At 40.7% G+C, this 18,270-nt stretch overlaps 1 protein-coding gene across 2 annotated transcripts in view; it reads right to left on the bottom strand.

Annotated features, from left to right (window-relative positions):
- The window catches only part of ATP10B (ATPase phospholipid transporting 10B (putative)), a 360,064-nt gene that overhangs the window by 204,360 nt on the left and 137,434 nt on the right, over positions 1–18,270 (bottom strand). For both annotated transcript variants that reach the window (XM_077937417.1, XM_028849890.2), the window contains exon 2: positions 13,834–13,901. The gene's annotated coding sequence lies outside the window, so the exon portion shown is untranslated. The remainder of the gene's footprint in view (positions 1–13,833; positions 13,902–18,270) is intronic.

Consider the following 18,270-nt stretch of genomic DNA (forward strand, 5'->3'; position numbering starts at 1 on the left):
GGTTTGTGTGTCAGGTTGACTTCTCTGATCTGCCCTTTTCCTCCTGGACACTGTGCCTGTCATCCAGGAAGCCAATGGGAGGTGGTGTCTGTGGGATGTGACTGTGATGCCTGGACTGTGATCTTGTGTCCTCTAACAGCAATTCCCAACCTTTTGGCATCAGGTACCAGTTCTGTGAAAGACATTTTTTTCCAGGGATGTAGGGGCATGAAGATGGTTTCGGGATGAAACTGTTCCACCTCAGATCATCAGGCATTAGATTCTTGTAAGGAGTGAGCAACCTAGATCCTTGGCATGCACAGTTCACAATAGGGTTCATGCTCCTATGAGAATCTAATGCCGCCAGTGATCTGACAGGGGGTGGAGCTCAGGTGGTAATGCTCGCCTGCTGCTCACCTCTTACTATGCCGCTCAGTTCCTAACAGGCCATGGACCAGTACTGTTAGGAACTTGTATGTCATTTGCTTTGTATGTCCACGCCCTGGGGTTACACTGGAAACGCTTCTAATGAACCACGGCAGAAGAAAGAGGATATTGCAATATAATCGAAGGTGTGTGACTTTATAACTGAGGCCAAAGCCTTCACTCAATCCCAGTTCTACCTCCTTCAGCGAATGTATTCACCACTCAGAGCCTCAGTCACTTTTGAGGGTGGGGAGAAAAAAGATAGAAAATAATGTGTGGACCTAGTGTATGGTGTCCACCCAATATGTGGTGAGTATGGTGGACATACAAAGTAAATGACTGTTAGGGGTTGGGGAACCCCTGTCTTAAAAAGCCAATCTTCCCTGGGGCAAGCCGGTGATGCTTAACTCAGACAGATTCCCAGATATCTCTGGGTTTGAAATTCTAACTGATACCCACAGTGTAAGTTTTAGGGAGAAATCTGTTGGTAGCTCTAAACAGCTGCTGACACACGGTAAAACCAGGACTGTATGGACCACACTTGAGACAATCAACTATGAAACCGATTCTGCTGTTTTGTAGAATTTCGTTGTGCTGACTCAGTAAGGCGGCCATTCCACAGAAATCAGGAGCACCAAGGGGGTGTGTATTTTTATTTGTTAACGAGCTCTGTGGTTCTGTGACCTTCGGGTTACTCAGCCTCTCCAGGGCATGTGTTAGTGGGTCTTCAAGATTGTTCTAAGGACCGATGCTAATCTGGTTGCTAAGAATCACCTGAGGAGTTTTGAAAAGTAGTGAAGCCTGGTCTCGTTCCTCAGACATGTTGAAAAACAGTTGTAGCCTCAGCTAATGGAAGCAAATAGCTTTGTTTTAGACAGGCTTTGTAATGGCTTCTCAAAGGAATAGGGAGGTGCATGAAGCTGAGAGCCTGAAAACGGGCTGGACGGGTAGGAAGTCTGGGTCCCAGCCATATGCATATTTTAAAGGCACCTTGTGTGCTGCTGATGTTCAGTCAGAATTGGGATTGTTTCGGTGAGGTGGCTTCTGGGGTAATTTCCAGCTCTGTTGGAATGATACTGATACTACTGCTAAGATCGCCCATTTACTCAGCTAAATAATTTATGTGCTATTTGTTAGGTACATTAGCAGCTCCAGAGTGGCTAATAGCTGAAGAATTCTAGATTTGGAGCAGTTAGTAATTTTTCCAACAACACACAGAAAGCCAGTGGCAGATCTAGGCCTTAAACTCCGTTCCACCTGACTCTTAATCACTCTGCTACCATTTATTCTTCAGCCGTGTAGGAGCAAGTTCTGGGTAAAAGAGTTTTATGGCACCAGAGACATCCCCCCTCTGTTCCAGCGAGCAGTTACATAATATGTGGATATTCCTATGCCTGGCAGACGGTCTTATTGTGAGCACCCTGACCTCCTAGCTCCTTTGGTCACAGAATCTGTCTAAGTAAAAGGATCATGTTTTCATTAACAACAAAAGCTACTTTACAAGAAACTAATATGGTGGCTCTGAAAGCTCGCGGGTCATTTGCCATGGTAAAGACTCAGGGAAGCTTTCGTGGAGTCATCACACTTGTAAATTTTCTTCTCCTCTGTTTATTCATGTACAGACTCCCGATTTAGTGTTTTCCTCTGCAGGTAGGAAAATGCAGTACTTTTTCCTAAGGGCTCTAATTGAGGATGATGTTTTCTTCTGCTGTGGTTCATTAGAAGCGTTTCCAATGTAACCCCAGGAGGTGGACATACAAAGTAAATGACATTGGCCTTCAGTTCTGCCCCGTAGGAAGAGCAACTGGAGGTCCTGGCAACTTAATGACAGCTAATGAGGACGGAGTGCTCCCCAGGTTGTCCTGGCTGTGCAAAGCAGCCTCCGGGCATTATCACATTTTCCCCGGAGAAGCAGCTGAAGTCTAAGTGTGCCTAAGAACCAGGGATATCCAGGCTTCTGATTCTCTTTCTTTCATCAAATTGCTGCATGACTTTAGGCAAATCCCTCAATCTTTCTGCATATTCAGAATTTGTACACGGGTAAAATGAGTTAAAAACACCCTCTGTTGGTGACTTGAGGCTTAGGGAGCCATCATATCTGTAAGCTGTTGGCGAAGAATTATGTGCTTTGCCATATTTGGCTCTATTAACTGTGCCCCACTTCCTTGGCACAGTCCGGGACCATCCGTTATATTTTCCCGAGGTGACTTATGTGTTGGGAGGCAGGTGGAAACCTGGTCCGTGAAGGACTTATTGCTTTAGACTTCTTAATTTCAGGTTGGGAACAAAAATACAAATCTAGTCTCTGTATTTTGCTGGGTGTTATGTTTTGCAAGTAACAGAGACACAAACGTAGGCTCCAGCTGTGTCTGGCTTTGTCTGTCTGTAAAGGGCAAGGCCTCTTTGTTTTCTGCAGGGAGCCTCTCTTTTCTGCCTTGTTTTTACTCCCAGTTAACAATCTCACAGTGTATTAGGGTTGCACAGAGCCTCCCTCACTGGAGGGAGTGTAACTGTGAGCCATGAATAAAGCCAGCAAATGGGGAAAAATCATGCTGATAGTATTTTACTTATGCCAGCATCACTGCCTCCGTGGACCCACCAGACGCCTGTGGAGATTCCGATGAATCTGAATCAGGGAGGCAGAACTGAAGTTTGTTTGACTCCCTTGAACACAACTCTGTTCGTGATCTGCAGCAGCTCTGCAGAAGTCACCAGCCGTGGCTGTGTTTATCAGCCAGACCCCTGGGCTTTGCCCTGGCCTCTGTCTCCCCAGGCCATTGCCTGTCTGCAAGCAGCCAAGTCAAACTCCATTTCCGGGGGCTGAAGTAGACCTGTATCTGCCACTGGCTAACAAAGCTTGTCTCTTGAGGACAGAGGTCTTTGAAAATGCAACTAAGCAGAGTGCAGGAAGGCAGATTTAGTCAGTCTAAGTCCCATTGCCTGATTTTAATTTGATAGTGCCTGCTTTCTTTGTTTTCACAGTCAAAGGTCTCTCCTAGTGTACATTTTTTTCTATTTTTTTAAATTATTATACTTTAAGTTCTAGGGTACATGTGCACAACGTGCAGGTTTGTTACATATGCATACATGTGCCATGTTGGTATGCTGTACCATCAACTCGTCAGCACCCATCAACTCGTCATTTACATCAGGTATAACTCCCAATGCCATCCTTCCCCCCTCCCCCCTCCCCACAATAGGCCACGGTGTGTGATGTTCCCCTACCCGTGTCCAAGTGATCTCATTGTTCACTTCCCATCTATGAGTGAGAACATGCAGTGTTTGGTTTTCTGTTCTCAGCAAACTATCGCAAGTATATCTATTTTTTAACCTCTGAGGATTACTATAGGAACATAGGGCACACAGAAATAAGATGCACCTTATATGTGATTGGATGTGGACTGAAACACTGACATAACTTTTTGTTCTAGCTCCAATCCCAGTCTCAGCTTGACTCCTTTAAACAGTATAGTGAACTATTCTTGTATGTTGCCTGAGTTCAAATCCAAGCTCCACCACTTACTAGCTACGTGGGTTCAAGAACTCATTCTGCTTTCTGCAAGCTTTTTTTTTTCCTTTTTTCTTTTAGAGGTGGAGTCTCACTCTGTTGCCCAGGCTGGAGTGCAGTGGCGTGATCTTGGCTCACTGTAAGCTCCGCCTCCTGGGCTCATGCCATTCTCCTGCCTTAGCCTCCCCAGTAGCTGGGACTACAGGTGCCGGCCACCATGCCCAGCTAATTTTTTGTATTTTTAGTAGAGACAGGGTTTCACTGTGTTAGCCAATATGGTCTTGATCTCCTGACCTTGTGATCCACCTGCCTCAGCCTAAGCTTCAAATTTTTAACCAGTAAAAAGGAGATAATAATTGTAGCTGCCTCACAGGGCTTTTGGAGAGATTAAATGAGCACCCACTAGTATCCTATAAATATTAGCTATTGTGGTTACCGTCAAGAGTACTCAGGGACATTTTAACTAGGTGCCCTGGGGTAGCTTTACGAAGGGAATGGATGGTAGGCATGTTAAGGGATCTGATGGTATCACACCAGGCTGTAAACTCCATGGGGGCCAGGATTGTGCCTTGCTCACTTATTTCTCTATCCTCAGTGCTTGGAACATAGGAGGCACCCATAAATATTTGAAGAATTAATGAGGCAGATGACCTAAGTTCTAGTCCCAGTTTTGCTACTTTTGGTCTTGGGCAAGTTATTTACCTTCTTGGATTCTGAGTTTTTACATTTATGAAATGAGAAACAATCTTTCAGAAATAGCTATAGAACTAGTCAGCTGGTACTGTGTGCTTCCTATATGCCAGACACTGGCTAGGTATGTCCCAGGGGCTACGTTGTCTGATTTTTCACAGCATCCCTGGGAGGTAGGTGCAATTACTGCTCTGTTTTGTAGCTGGTGTAACTGATATTTAGAGAGGGCAAGAAATGTATCAGAGTGACAGAGCTACTGAGTAAAGGAGATGAGGTTTGCAACCAATTAGACTGGTCCCATTCTCTGTGGATGCGCTATGCCTCATAGAGACTCTGGAATAAAGCAGGAACTCAAAATGTAGCCTCTGCTACTGCTTTTGTTATTAGTAAGATTTTTTTCCTGTGACACTTGGCCCAAGGGAAACGTTCAGTCAGTCTAGTCATCTCTATGCTTATAACAATGTGTCCATACTTGAAAAAGCCCAGTCAGAACTCAGAGGCTGAGATTTCTCTGTGTGTTTGACACCCTGGCCAGCATACTGATTTGAAAATTGAAGTAAACACATGTCTTCAGAATGATTTTAGTTGCGCACTTGCTAGTAATTTCCACAGGCAGCCAACCAGGAAGGCAAGAGAGGTTGACACTCCTGGGGAGCTCTGAGTGATCTGGCAAGATGGGGATAAAACATCGTAAAGGCAGATGCCTGAGCCAGACCCTGCCTCCCTGATACGTGATGGCAAATTATAAAGTTGGGGTAAAGCTTGAGAGGGATAGGATCTTTGAGGTCATCTAATCCCAGTGAGGAAAGGGGACCAGAGTGACAAGGATATTCAGAGCTATGGAAGGGGTGGTGATGAAAGGTCACTGATGAAGCTATGGAAGGGACTGCATGGACAACCCCTAAAGTGGGCACCCATGGTTTGTGCCAGGCCAGCATCCACTCCTCCATTTTTTGGTGACAGTTATCTTGGTTTAGGGAACCACCCACACAAGTTAAATATGTTGACCTAAAGCTGATGCTGTCCTTACTGCACTGTGCTAGCACTGCTCAAGGCTGCCCTACCCTCTTATTAATAGATAAATCCTGCTAGCCGGTCCACACAAGAGTTCCTACACTTGCTTCCCACAGCTGCATTGGGAAATCCAAAGATGGAAGATGGAGCCTGGATTTCTCTAGTCTTCCAGCAAAGTCACATAATACAAGTACTTTTCTCTCGTGGTAGCATTGTGGGGCTTGTTCAGCTAAGATACCAAGTATTGAAGCAACGGGAGAATGATCAGAGAATTACACAGGAGGTGCGCAGAGCTGGTTATATGTTCCTATTATTAATGTCACTATCCCCAACCTGGCCCCAGCAGTGACTATATTGTTTTTTATACTCAGCAAAAAAGCTACGAAACACCATTAGTGAAAGCCAAGTATTTTTCAAAACAATCCTCTAGAGAATATACTTATTGAAGTATTGTATGTAAAAGGAAAAGACTTAAATCAACCTAAACATTCATCTATAAGGAGCTGGTTACATAAATTTTGGTACATTTCTACTATACAATATTATGTGGCCATTAAAAAGAATAAGTAATGGTTTTGTATACTAATATAACACAATCTCTAAGAAGTAACAGGTGAATAAAACCACCTACAGAGACTGGTGTATCACTTAGGTTATAAAAAAAATAAGGGGCATCCACATGTGTATTTGTATGGATATAGACTCTCACTAGAAGGATACACACATACAAAGTGGTTGCTTTAGGGGAGGAAAGTGGAGAGGCCGTAGACAGGTTCTACAGAAAGCTTTTCAGTAAATATTCATAATGCATTAAACATGCTTTCTACCATGTCCACGTATTATCTATTTAAAGTAAACACATAAGTAATTTTAAAGCCATAATAAATAGTTCTTTATAAAGTATAAAACGTCACTTGGAAACAGCATCTGAACTTTCCTCCATCTCTCAATCCCAATGAGGAGGCAGCATTTAAGAGCATTTTATTTTCTCCCACAGTAGAGACCACAGCTCCAAGGCTGGAAGAAAGACTTCCAATCCTACAATATCCTTCCTTAAGAGATTTGATGGCACAAAGTGAGAGGAAGAAATTGTCCAAACTCCTACTCATTCAGTATTTCTTCAAAAACTCATAATAGAGCAAAGAAGAGGCTGGAAGTCAGTGTCTCCCCTCTATTTTAAGTATCTGGGATGCAGAAGCATCCAACTCTATCTCCACAAGCCCACTTGATTGTCAACTGGGAAGTTACGGACCAGAGGATGTCACATCCAGAGAGCATCAGCTCTGGGCAGGACAATCCATTGTGGTACGAGTAACTTCTATTCATAATCACTTTTATCCAAAAAGATTTACTTATTTTAAATTACAGATATGTTATAAATACATATACACATAGTAAGGGCATATTCTGAAAAGTTATTGCTAATAGGGGTGCACTGTCAAAATATTTAGAAGACCACTTTTCGGCTAATTCCAGAGAGGCAAAAGGCACAGTGACAATAACACCACTGTTAAAGTCAGGTGGATTTGTATCTAAATCCCAGCTCTGTTCCTTGTTAGCTGTGCTACCCTGAGTAAGTGACTCTGCTTCTCTATGTGTAATTCATTGCTTATAAAAATGGGATAATAGAAGTAGGCATCTTAAGAGTGACCATGGTGAAGACGGAATGGAATAAAGCCTGTGCGGCATTGAAGCAAAGGGAGAATGATCAGAGAATTACATAGGAGGTGTGCAGAAGCTGGTTATGTGTTCCTGTTATTAATGTCACTATCCCCAACCTGGCCCTAGCAGTGACTTCATGGTTTTTATATAATCAGAAAAAGGCTACTAAACAGCACCAGTGAAAGCCAAGTACTTTTCAAAACAATTCTCTAGAGGATATACTTATTCCTGCATTGTATATACAAGGAAAAGATTTAAATCAACCTAAATATTCAGAATAGCTCCCGCTGATTCCTACCCCCTAAGATTTACACCCTTGTGTCTTCCCCTGGCCTTGAGCAGATATAGTAACTTACATCAGTGCACATATTAGGCAAAAGTGATGGGATGTCACTTCTATAATTAGGTTACAAAAGATTGTGACTTTCCTCTTGCTAACCATCTCTCTTACTCTTTTTGTGTATATGCCCTAAAAGAGAGGGCAAGCTGGCAAGGAACTGAGGGAAGTCTCTGGAAAATGGCTGGTGAGGAACTGAGATGCTCTGTGCAACAGCCTTGGAGGAACTGAGTGTGACTAATCACCACGTCAGTAAGCTTGGAAGTGGATCCTTCCCCAGTCAAGCCTTCAGGTGAGCGTGCAGTCTTGGCTAATACCTTGATTGTGTCCTTGTAAGAAACCCCTGAGACAGAGAACTCAGGTAAGTTGCTCAAAGATTCCTGACCCATAGAAACTGTAAAATAATATGCATTATTCTTTTAAGGCATTTAATTTGGGGGATAATTTGATATTCATCAATAGACAAATAAGGTAGCCTGCAAGTACTTAACAATGGATGCTGTATAAAAGCTCAGTAAAAGCTGTGGTATGGAATATTACATAGCCAATGTATGGCTATGCCCTTATCTCATACCCATGGCAGACATCACTGATCACAAAATATTTTCTCGTGGTGAATCCAGATGCAGTCTCAGAATATTAACACTAAAGTCCAGGAAGCTATCAACTCTTCAAATAAAACCAATCCTGATCTAGTCAGTACTTATCATCTCTTTACTCTAATATGTAATATTCCTTTAATGGGAGACAAATTCTTTCCTTCATGGTGAGAGATAGTACTACAAATTATTAGAACAAATCTTTGAATGTATACAAAATATAAATGACTGACATTTCATTTCAAGAATATATTTTCCTCTAGAGGAGGGCAAGAGAGATTGAGAGTACTGGAAACCTTAAGAGAATGGAGGAGATAAGCCCAGAAGTAGAAGCTGGGAGCATGGAAGCTCTCCTTATCTCCCTTTTTAAACTGTGATTTAGCCTTTTAATAGGGTTGCCATATAAATATATATGGTGTTTTGGTGATTTCATAGAACATAATTTATTCTTTTTTATACAATAGCATCATTTAATCACAATACTAGCAATGTATTTGTTTCAGAAATGCAGGCAGTTGAGATTAACCATATACAAAACTATAAGGTAGTATGTTAAGACTTAAACATCTAGAAAATGGTTTCCAGACTTAAAAATAGTTGTTAAATCTTCTTTGATCATACTAAAAACTTCACTTCTATCTTTGCATCTCGTTGGCGTTATTTCCAGGAACATTTTTTTCCCCCTTTACTCCAGTGTACTGTGTAATAACTGGATCCCCAAACTGAACACTCCTGAAACTTTTTCCACTCAACCACAACAGTATTTATTCTTAATTTCAATAGATACTTTTAGATTCCAGCAATTGTTTAGAATTCATGATCTACTCAGGACCATAAATTGTGACGGCATCATTAAAGTGACTACAGATTTTACTGCACTACATTCTAGGGAGACTTTTTCCTTTGATTTCATAGTAAATGTGTCACATGTGTTGCATTTATCCAAATTCAATGCATAAAAGTAATAGCATGTTTATATCTTAAGGGCTGCCATTTTGAACAAATGAAGGAATGGAGGGGAAGTTGCTATGAAAATGATGAAATTGTCTAAGGAGTAAACTGTTTTGAAATAGGGAACATTTCCTTCAACTCAGTATGCAATGTGTTCTTTGCCCAGTACAATAATAGTGTGGGCTATTTAAATAATGTACTTTTAGTATTTATGTGCTTCATTTTGTTGGTTAAAGCAGAGAGATCTCTTGAAAATAGGAAGAAATCCAGGTGAATGATCACAAGGAATTGCCCTTTAGGTCCATAACGTGCATATGAAATACCTGGGGATGTTGAGACAATGTGTATTTGGACTCAGTAGGCTGGTCTGGGTGAGGCCTAGAATTCTGCATTTCTAAGGAGGTAGTAGATGCTGTGGGTGCTGCTGGCCTGCAGATCTCACTTTGAATTGCCAAATAGAAATCTCCCTTTTTCCTTGGGGATATTTGAAAGATTTTTAGGTCAATGTTGCTCTATGTCCAGGAGACTGTGGCGTTGCTGGTTTGTGATGGGTACAGGGTATCTGTTCAGTTAGCTCTTTTGCTGGGCACAGAATTGCAGACAGACATTAAGTGAGTTAGGGAAATTGAAAACCACCCTTGCTGTTCTGGGAAGGATGACAAGAATTCAAGAAACTTAGGTAAGATCCTGAATGATATGATAGAAAACATCTTTGGAAATAGAAAAGGCAAATAAATATTGTTTATGGAAAGAGAGAAATATTTCATTTTTCAGTGTGTTTTGGAGCAACTGAAATTGGCACAACATAACAGAACCCATCCATTTTGCAATCTATAGAATTCAGTATAAAGTCACATGTCCAAGTTTATTCCTACTTTAATTTTCATAATCGTACAGCAACCTGTCTTGTTTAAAAATGGAAGTAAAATATAAAAATAAGTCAAATGCTGGTCATAAAAATAGGTTGACCTTGAGGCTGGGGTTGAGTGGTTTACATTAAAGATACACTCTTGACTGACAAGGATGATCATTTACTACAACCTGCTCCTTATACAATAATTTCTGAGGCAGAATTAATTTTTGCCTTAGAACAGTAGAGTAACACCTAAAATTGTATGGTTCTAGATTTTAATTGTTGTGGGATGGAAAGTATTATATATAAAAGAGATACTGGGGGTTGAGTTAGAAGACTGGGAAGATAATAGATTCCCTAGATATGTCACTCTTCAGGAAGTTTCTTGAAAATCTTTTCCTTTCAGGAAATATTTTCTATATAATTTATTCACTCTTTCACCCAAAAAATGTTGAAATGCAGTACATATATTAAGCACTTGCCATATATTGGTCAGTAACAGCAACAACCACCAGAACTGGCTCCTGCCCACAGGGAGTTTACAGTCTAGACAAGGCACAGATAGACACTGCTGAAGTAAACACTAAAACAAATCTAATGGTTGTCTGCAATAACAGCAGTTTTCTTATTGTTCTGTGACAACTCGGTATAAAAATGTGGCATCAGCAAAGGTCACATTTATTGCACTTTGTCCCCATTTTCTTCTTCCATACACACACACACACACCCCCCCCATAGGAGCCCAGCCTCACAGGCATATCTGAGCCCCCAGAAAGGATCATGCAGTGTCAATATTCTAGTCCTCTGTGGTTCTTCCTTCCTGTCCCTGACCTAGCAATGACTCTTCAAGGAGCTTACTAAAGAGACAACAATATGTGCAGAGAAAGATCTCTGTGCACAAGTATGCTTTCATATAATTAAAAATAGTGACGATATAGCTAAGAATGACAGGTATAGTTTAAAAGAGTATTGAGTAAACAAATTATCATTAATTCCTGAGATGCAATACTAATCAATGGTAAAAAAATGATGTGTACATACACACACACACAAATTACAAAGGAAATATGTCTATAATATTGAGTTCACAAAGCAGGTTTGAGAATAGCTTGTATAAAAGGATCTCACTATGTAACATTGTATTCATGTGTGTTATGTGTTTATACATAACAGGTATTTCCATTATATAGAGGTATATACACACATATATTGCAAATTACATGTACACATGTAAGTTGTATACCTCCAGGGGGACTTTTTAATTCAAAGGACATTTTTTATTTTTATTTTCTTCCATAAGTTATTGGGGTACACTTTGGTTATATAAGTTCTTTAGTGGTGATTTGTGAGATTTTGGTGCACCCATCACCCAAGCAGCGTACACTGCATCATATTTGTAGTCTTTTATCCCTCACCCTCCTTCCACTCTTCACCCCAAGTCCCCAAAGTCCATTGTATGATTCTTATGCCTTTGTGTCCTCATAGCTTAGCTCCCACATATCAGTGAGAACATAGGATGTTTGTTTTCCAATTCCTGAGTTACTTCACTTAGAATGATAGTCTCTAATGTCATCCAGGTCACTGCAAATGCTGTTAATTCATTCCTTTTTATAGCTGAGTAGTATTCCATCATACACACACACACACACACACACATATACACACATATATATACACATACGCACACACACACACACCACCCACCACAGTTTCTTTATCCACTCATTGATTGATGGGCATTTGGGTTGGTTCCATGATTTTGCAATTGCGAATTGTGCTGCTATAAACATGTGTGTGCAAGTATCTTTTTCATATAATGACTTCTTTTCCTGTGGGTAGATACCCAGTAGTGGGATCGCTGGACCAAATGGTAGTTCTACTTTTAGTTCTTTAAGGAATCTCCACACTATTTTCCATAGTGGTTGTACTAGTTCACATTCCCACCAGCAGTGTAGAAGTGTTCCCTGTTCAATGCATCCAAGCCAACATTTACCGTTTTTTGATTCATTCTTGCAGGAGGACTTCCCTCTATGTATATACACACATCCTGTGTCCCACTTATCATCGTGGCTCATCAGGGAGCTGAAATTGAGGAAAATAATAGTAGCTAATCCACCTTGGCCAGGTAGCATATTTGTATGATAGCTGGAAGCTTCGAAGCCCAAGTGGTGTGGATCTTTGAGGCAGATCAACAAAAGACAGATTTTGGGACAGGAAAGTCTTTCTGAAACTCTTGAATTACTTCCTATAAATGACCAAATATAATGCCATACACAGCTCACAGGAGACTCTTAAAACTGAATGGTGAGATCTTGCGAAATGATCTTCTTTTGGCTGCACAAAGCAATTGCCTATACTTGAATGGTGGTAAGCAATGCTTGAGACAATGAATTTGAGAGTCCTTTTTAATAGAATGAACTCTTGCAGGTAATTTTCAGGCAACAACTCAAATTCTTTAGCTGAAAAACTAATTTTTAGCTTTTGTTTTCCTGTTGATGTGTTTTTCAGGCAGGTGGAGGATTTTCTTAAGCATTCGGTATCTGCAGAGTTATGCACATCTTTGTGAAGAGCCCAGACAAATTAGAAAGTCAAATTAGCAATGCATATTTAATACTGTTTTGTAGTTGTTGTTGTTTTTAAGTTGGCAGTGATGTTTACTCTTTGAGGGGGAGTTTATAATTATGCAAATTGGAGAAACAGTCTGCATATGGTATAATGATAATGCCTTGGGTTTTGTAGCTAGAGTCTTTCTTTCATTTTACCCATGACTAGAGGGGAGGTTAGCCAAGTCTGGTGCCTGCTTTCTCTGCCATGATGGAGTATATGAGGTCTTGGAACTTGAATAACTTTATAAGCTTTCTTCTTAGAGGAAATACTGTTGAGATTTTCATAGTATCATCTTATAGTAGACACTATTGATTGCCTTTACAATTACTACTCATTCTTCCTTTATTCTTTCTAATAAGATTTTAATTTTGTTTATATATCCACTTTTCTCCACACAACCACGTAGTTCAGGGAATGTAAGTCCCATTCTTAACACCAAGAAGGGACTAGCAATTAGTCTAAACCAATCATGGTTATTCCATTTGCTTTGCTAAGGACTGGTTTAGGCAAGGGTGTGTAACACATTTCCGGCCAATAAATGTGAGAGGAAGTTTGTTGGATATTGATGAGACAGTCCATTGAAGAAGTCATAATCCAAGTCTTGGTAACATTACTGATTTACTCCATTGGCAATCTATGGACCTCTCTTACCTTAGGACTTCTTATGAGGGCCAAAAACTTTTTTCTTTTTATTTAAGCCACCTTGAATATCTACTTTCTGTTATTTGTAGCCAATAGCACATCTTAAGTGATATATACTTTGACAGGTCCTATGTTGTCTGGGGAATATATACAATGGAGAAAGTTTAAGCCATCTACTTGGCAGCTGACATACAAGATCAGTTGATGTTTATTTTACTGGGTTGGAGGAAGAAATAGCGGTGGTGTTTTTTTGTTTGTATGTTTTGTTTTTTGTTTTTTGAAATTTAGACTCAGAGGGTACATGTGCAAGTTTGTTTCATTGGTATATTGAGTGGTGCTGAGGTGTGGGCTTCTAATGACCCCAATGCTCAAGAAGTAAACGTAGTACCTGATAGGTAGTTTTTCAAGTCTTGCTCCTCTTTCTCCTTCCCTCCTTTTTGAATTCCCAGTGTTTATTGTTCTCATCTTTGTGTCCATGTGTAAGAAATGGTAGTTTCTCATCTTGGCAGTGGAAAGGAGTTCATATCTTCACTGAATGAGATGAATAATAGGAAAAACTACTTACCCTTCACACTGTTGCTTTCATTGAAACAAATGTCACCAGTCGGTTCTGATTCTCTTGTCAAAGGAAGCCTGCATGACACAGGAGAGAAAAGAAATACAAAATATACAATCTCATTTTAGTATCAGCAATAATCAATTATTTTGCCCTTTTCTCTTTAACTGGATGGCTTTAGCTTTAGACACACTTTATAGAGCAAGTTGAATAGATTCCCAGGGAGCTGTCTCAGTAGAAACATTTTATTCCTACCAGGGAATCAGGTCTGCTACTTTATCTTCCACCATGCAGAATGCAAATTATGTTCCCATAGATCCTCAGCTAAATGCTTAATTGTTCCATGAAATGTGTGCCGGTCCAGCCCCTCAGTGCATTTCATCTTTTTTGTCACATTGACTGGTTTCAGAATGGGCATGGGATTTCAGGCCAATGAAAGTCAATTCTGAAACTTGTGTTGAAAATGTAGTAGAAGGTCTCTTTCTACTGTACTTGCAATGATGGAGACCTAGAGCTGCTGGAAGCCAACATGGGAAATCAACACTGCAGTTTTGAGCGAGAGATACCTAGCTTTGATGTTATTTGGACCCCCAGATTTAACTATGATTGAATTTTTCAGTTGTGTGAACCAACACATACCCTTCTCTGCTGAGGCTAGTTTTTGTTTTTCTCTTAAGCCATTGGGTTTTCTGTTTTTCTTATTAAAAAAAAATCCTCACTAATATAGAAAACAGGGCAGGTACGATCATTTTCACTTCATAGAGTATGAAATAGAAGCTCAGAGAGAGGTCAGGGTGGGAAAATTCAAGACTCCTATTCAAGGGCTCCTTCCATTCCATTCTACTGCCTGACTCATTCAGTAATTCATTACAGTAACATGGAAAGAGTTGACACACTCATTGCTAACTTTACTGACTTTTAACATTTCCGCTTTGGAGACAATGAAGTTTTCTTCCACAAGGCTACCAAGTGAGATAATCTATATTATTTTAGCAAGGTAAAGATTATTCACACGCATATGCACGCACACATACTCTACAAAAGGCCATGGTAGGTACTTTAGATTTGGGCAGAAGATCTCCCTATAGGGTCTGTCCAAGATGCAACTTGGTTCTTGTTGAAACCCTCACTCTCCAGGGGACATCTGAGCTAAGTCAATGGACAGCCTCGGCCTCCTCAGTCTTGTCCTGATTTTGGTCATCTGCATGCCAGCTCTCTGGTGGCCTGTGACTAATCACAAACAAACTCTCCACCCAGCTGACTGACCTGCCAAGGGCCCAGTTCATTCTCAGTGAGTCACTAAACAGAGGTCACAAAGAGAAAGTCCATAGCCCAAATCCTGCTCCTTGATGGGTTTTGACACACACACACACACACACACACACACACACACACACACACACACACGTTATTTGGACTACATTCACACATTGAAAATTTTTACTTAAGGTTAGATTTCAGCTTCACATTAAAAAAATTCCAAAAAGCTGTCAACATTATTTGCATTCCCACGCAATGACACCAGCTGAATCTGAGTGGTGTCTACAGGGTTCAGGCAGGGCACATTTACTTCATTCACCTTATTTCCTCATCTGTCCTCCTTTACTCATTTCTGCCACATACCTGGCTGTGTTTTCAACCCTTGCCCTAACCTTCCTACAACCTGTTATTGTTGGCTAAGTTAACTGAGATGCCACCTTGCCCTCCAGTGGCCGTGTCTGGAAGCAGCCTGGGTCCAGCCAGGTTTCCACCTCAGCTTCCAGTCCCTCCATAAATAAAATGGCACCACTGTGTGACTTTTTAATTTTCTCTTATCCTTGTTAAATCTTCCAAGTTCTCTGTAGAAAGTAGGAATTATCTATTTAAATCAGAAAAATAAGTTAATAAATGCTCTTGTGAAAATAAAACTTCCCTGTGTCCTGTGTGGGGGGCAGGAATTTGGGGAGGCTGTATGGTGGAATCAGCTAGGCACTGGAGGAGGTGTCAGAAGATTGGGATACTCTAGGATCTTTTATACATTATTTCTGTCTCTTGACCTCGGTTTCCCTATCAAATAAGGAAGCCAGGTGTGCTAGATCAGAAGCTATAAATTGGTGGCCCCACAGGCCATATCCAGCTAATAGATGGTATTATTCCCCCTTATTAATTAGATGCCAACAGCTAAAAAGAATGTTTCAATTAACAATCCAGATTACAGACTTCTTGGAACTGTCTAGCAACAATCAACAATGGTCCAGTGATGGTTAGATGGGGTAAAGTTTTGCCCCAGTCCTCATCCACTTCCTAGAGGTAATACATTCACCTTCACCACCTGTTTTATTTGTTACATTGCCCCTGCCATTATAGGCATTTGCTCTTCCTAGTCTCCAGTGAGATGACCTCTAGAAACCCTTTAGCCCTCATTGTGTGAGTGGAGGCTGGTGCTCTGAGGGTTAGAGACAGACAGTCTGGAGAAGAGGAAAATGTTCTGAGCAAAAAGCTCACCCTGGGACATTCCAGTAAACCTTAATGAATTGCTCCTCCTCCCTACTTGCCAAGAGTTGGAACAGCAAGACACCTAGGTCTTTATGAAGGTCCCACTACATGGTTAAACCTAAAAAGGCAACAGCGGGTTTTGAAAGTAGAAATATTCTTCCGTTGGGGTTGCTAGCTGATTCTCTAAGTAATTTGCAATTCAAGTGTCTCTTTGTTTTGTATGAAAATTTGCTGCTATCTGGAAAGTGGGGAAGAGCTAAATTGCATCCTGCTGGTTTTACTTTGGCTGTATCAAAAAAGAAACTGTTAATCTGGTTCCATAATTAACTTTCCTATTCTAAAAAGGCCCTGGGAGAGAGTCCAGAGGGTGGCTGTCAACTCCCTGCCTCTCTTCTCAATAACTCCTTTCAATAGGATGCCCTGAAAGGAGAATGATTCCAGGTGGGGATTGGTCTTGATTTTCTAATTTTTCTTCTCCTTTATCACCATCCAACCACTATTTAGTGAATAGCTACAGTGGGTAAGGCACTGTGCTGACCAGTTGTGGGCATAAAAATAAATAAATCCCTGTGGAGCTGCCAGAGAACATAAGTAAGTTAACTTTCCATCCATCCATCCATCCATCCACTCATTCATCCAAAATGAATGAGCAGATGAATATAGAAACAGGTTTCTATATTATGCCAGACACTGTGCTAGGCATCAGTATGTGACACATACAAAGATGACTTCATCAACATTCAAGAATTCTAAAGTGAAGAGATGAATTCTGACTAGAGCCTCAATAGTTGGCCTCATGGAGAAGATAGCATTTACATTTACTTTGGCCCGTTGATATTTATGTGCATGCATGCATGAGTGCACACACCCTCGTGTACATGCACACATGTACATGTGCATGACATGCTGGCGAGACAGGCTAATTGATTCAAGTAGAGGTATGTAGGCTGGGAATTCAGTTTGACCATCACCGGGAGACCCCTTTAGCAGTAGAAGCGGGTTTGAACTAACATTAAGTGCTAACAAATTTGAGTACAGCCATGCCACATTTAATAACAGAAATGCATCATTAGGTGATTTTTTTTATTGTGTAAACACCATAAAGTGCACTTACACTAACCCAGATGGTAAAGCCTACTCTACACCTAGGCTATATTACTGTTACTAGGCTACAAACCTGTACGGCATGTTACTTTACTAAATACTGTAGGCCATTGTAACAAAACAGTAAGTATTTGTGTATCTAAACATAGAAAAGGTACAGTAAAAATATGGTAGTGTAATCTTATGGGACCACTATTGTGTATGTGGTGTGTTGACTGAAATGTCATTTTGTGGCACGTGACTGTACTGCTAGGCACTGTGCTAAGCATTTGCATCTATTATCTTAATGAAATTTCATGATGCCAAGCATAATCATTGGCTATAGACTACAGATAGGAAACAGACTTAAGGAACAGGGAACACATTGACAGAATAGATAGTGGAGGTGAGACCTGGGTTCATGTCTGATTTTAAGCACAAAGTTTAACTTCTAGGCAATATAGCCCAGCAGGGGGTTGGGGATGGGGAACCAAAGAAGGACTTAGGTACCTGTCAACCAATCAAGCAGTCAGTCAATCAACAATGTATTCATTTATTCATGCAAATACTGTATATGTTCGCTGAGTACTCTGGAGGTTGGGTATAAAGAAAACAAAATAGGCAAATCCCTCGTCCTCTTGGAGCTTCCTTCCCAGGGACCTCACACTGAAGTGCTTCCCTCCTCCAAAGTGCACAAAGGAGAAAGTATAATGAGGCCAGAGTTAATCTCCAAGTTGATCCCCCAGAAGACTACTCATTGGCTGACCTTTGCCTAGTTCCATCCAGATAATTTAGATGGTACCCAGTTGCCTTATTTTCTTTAAGGGACATTTGTTTTCTCTTTTCTCTTCTTTCTGAAATTACTGCCTTGGGTATGATACACCTATT

This window comes from Macaca mulatta, chromosome 6, assembly GCF_049350105.2.
Source record: "Macaca mulatta isolate MMU2019108-1 chromosome 6, T2T-MMU8v2.0, whole genome shotgun sequence".
NCBI lineage: Eukaryota > Metazoa > Chordata > Mammalia > Primates > Cercopithecidae > Macaca > Macaca mulatta.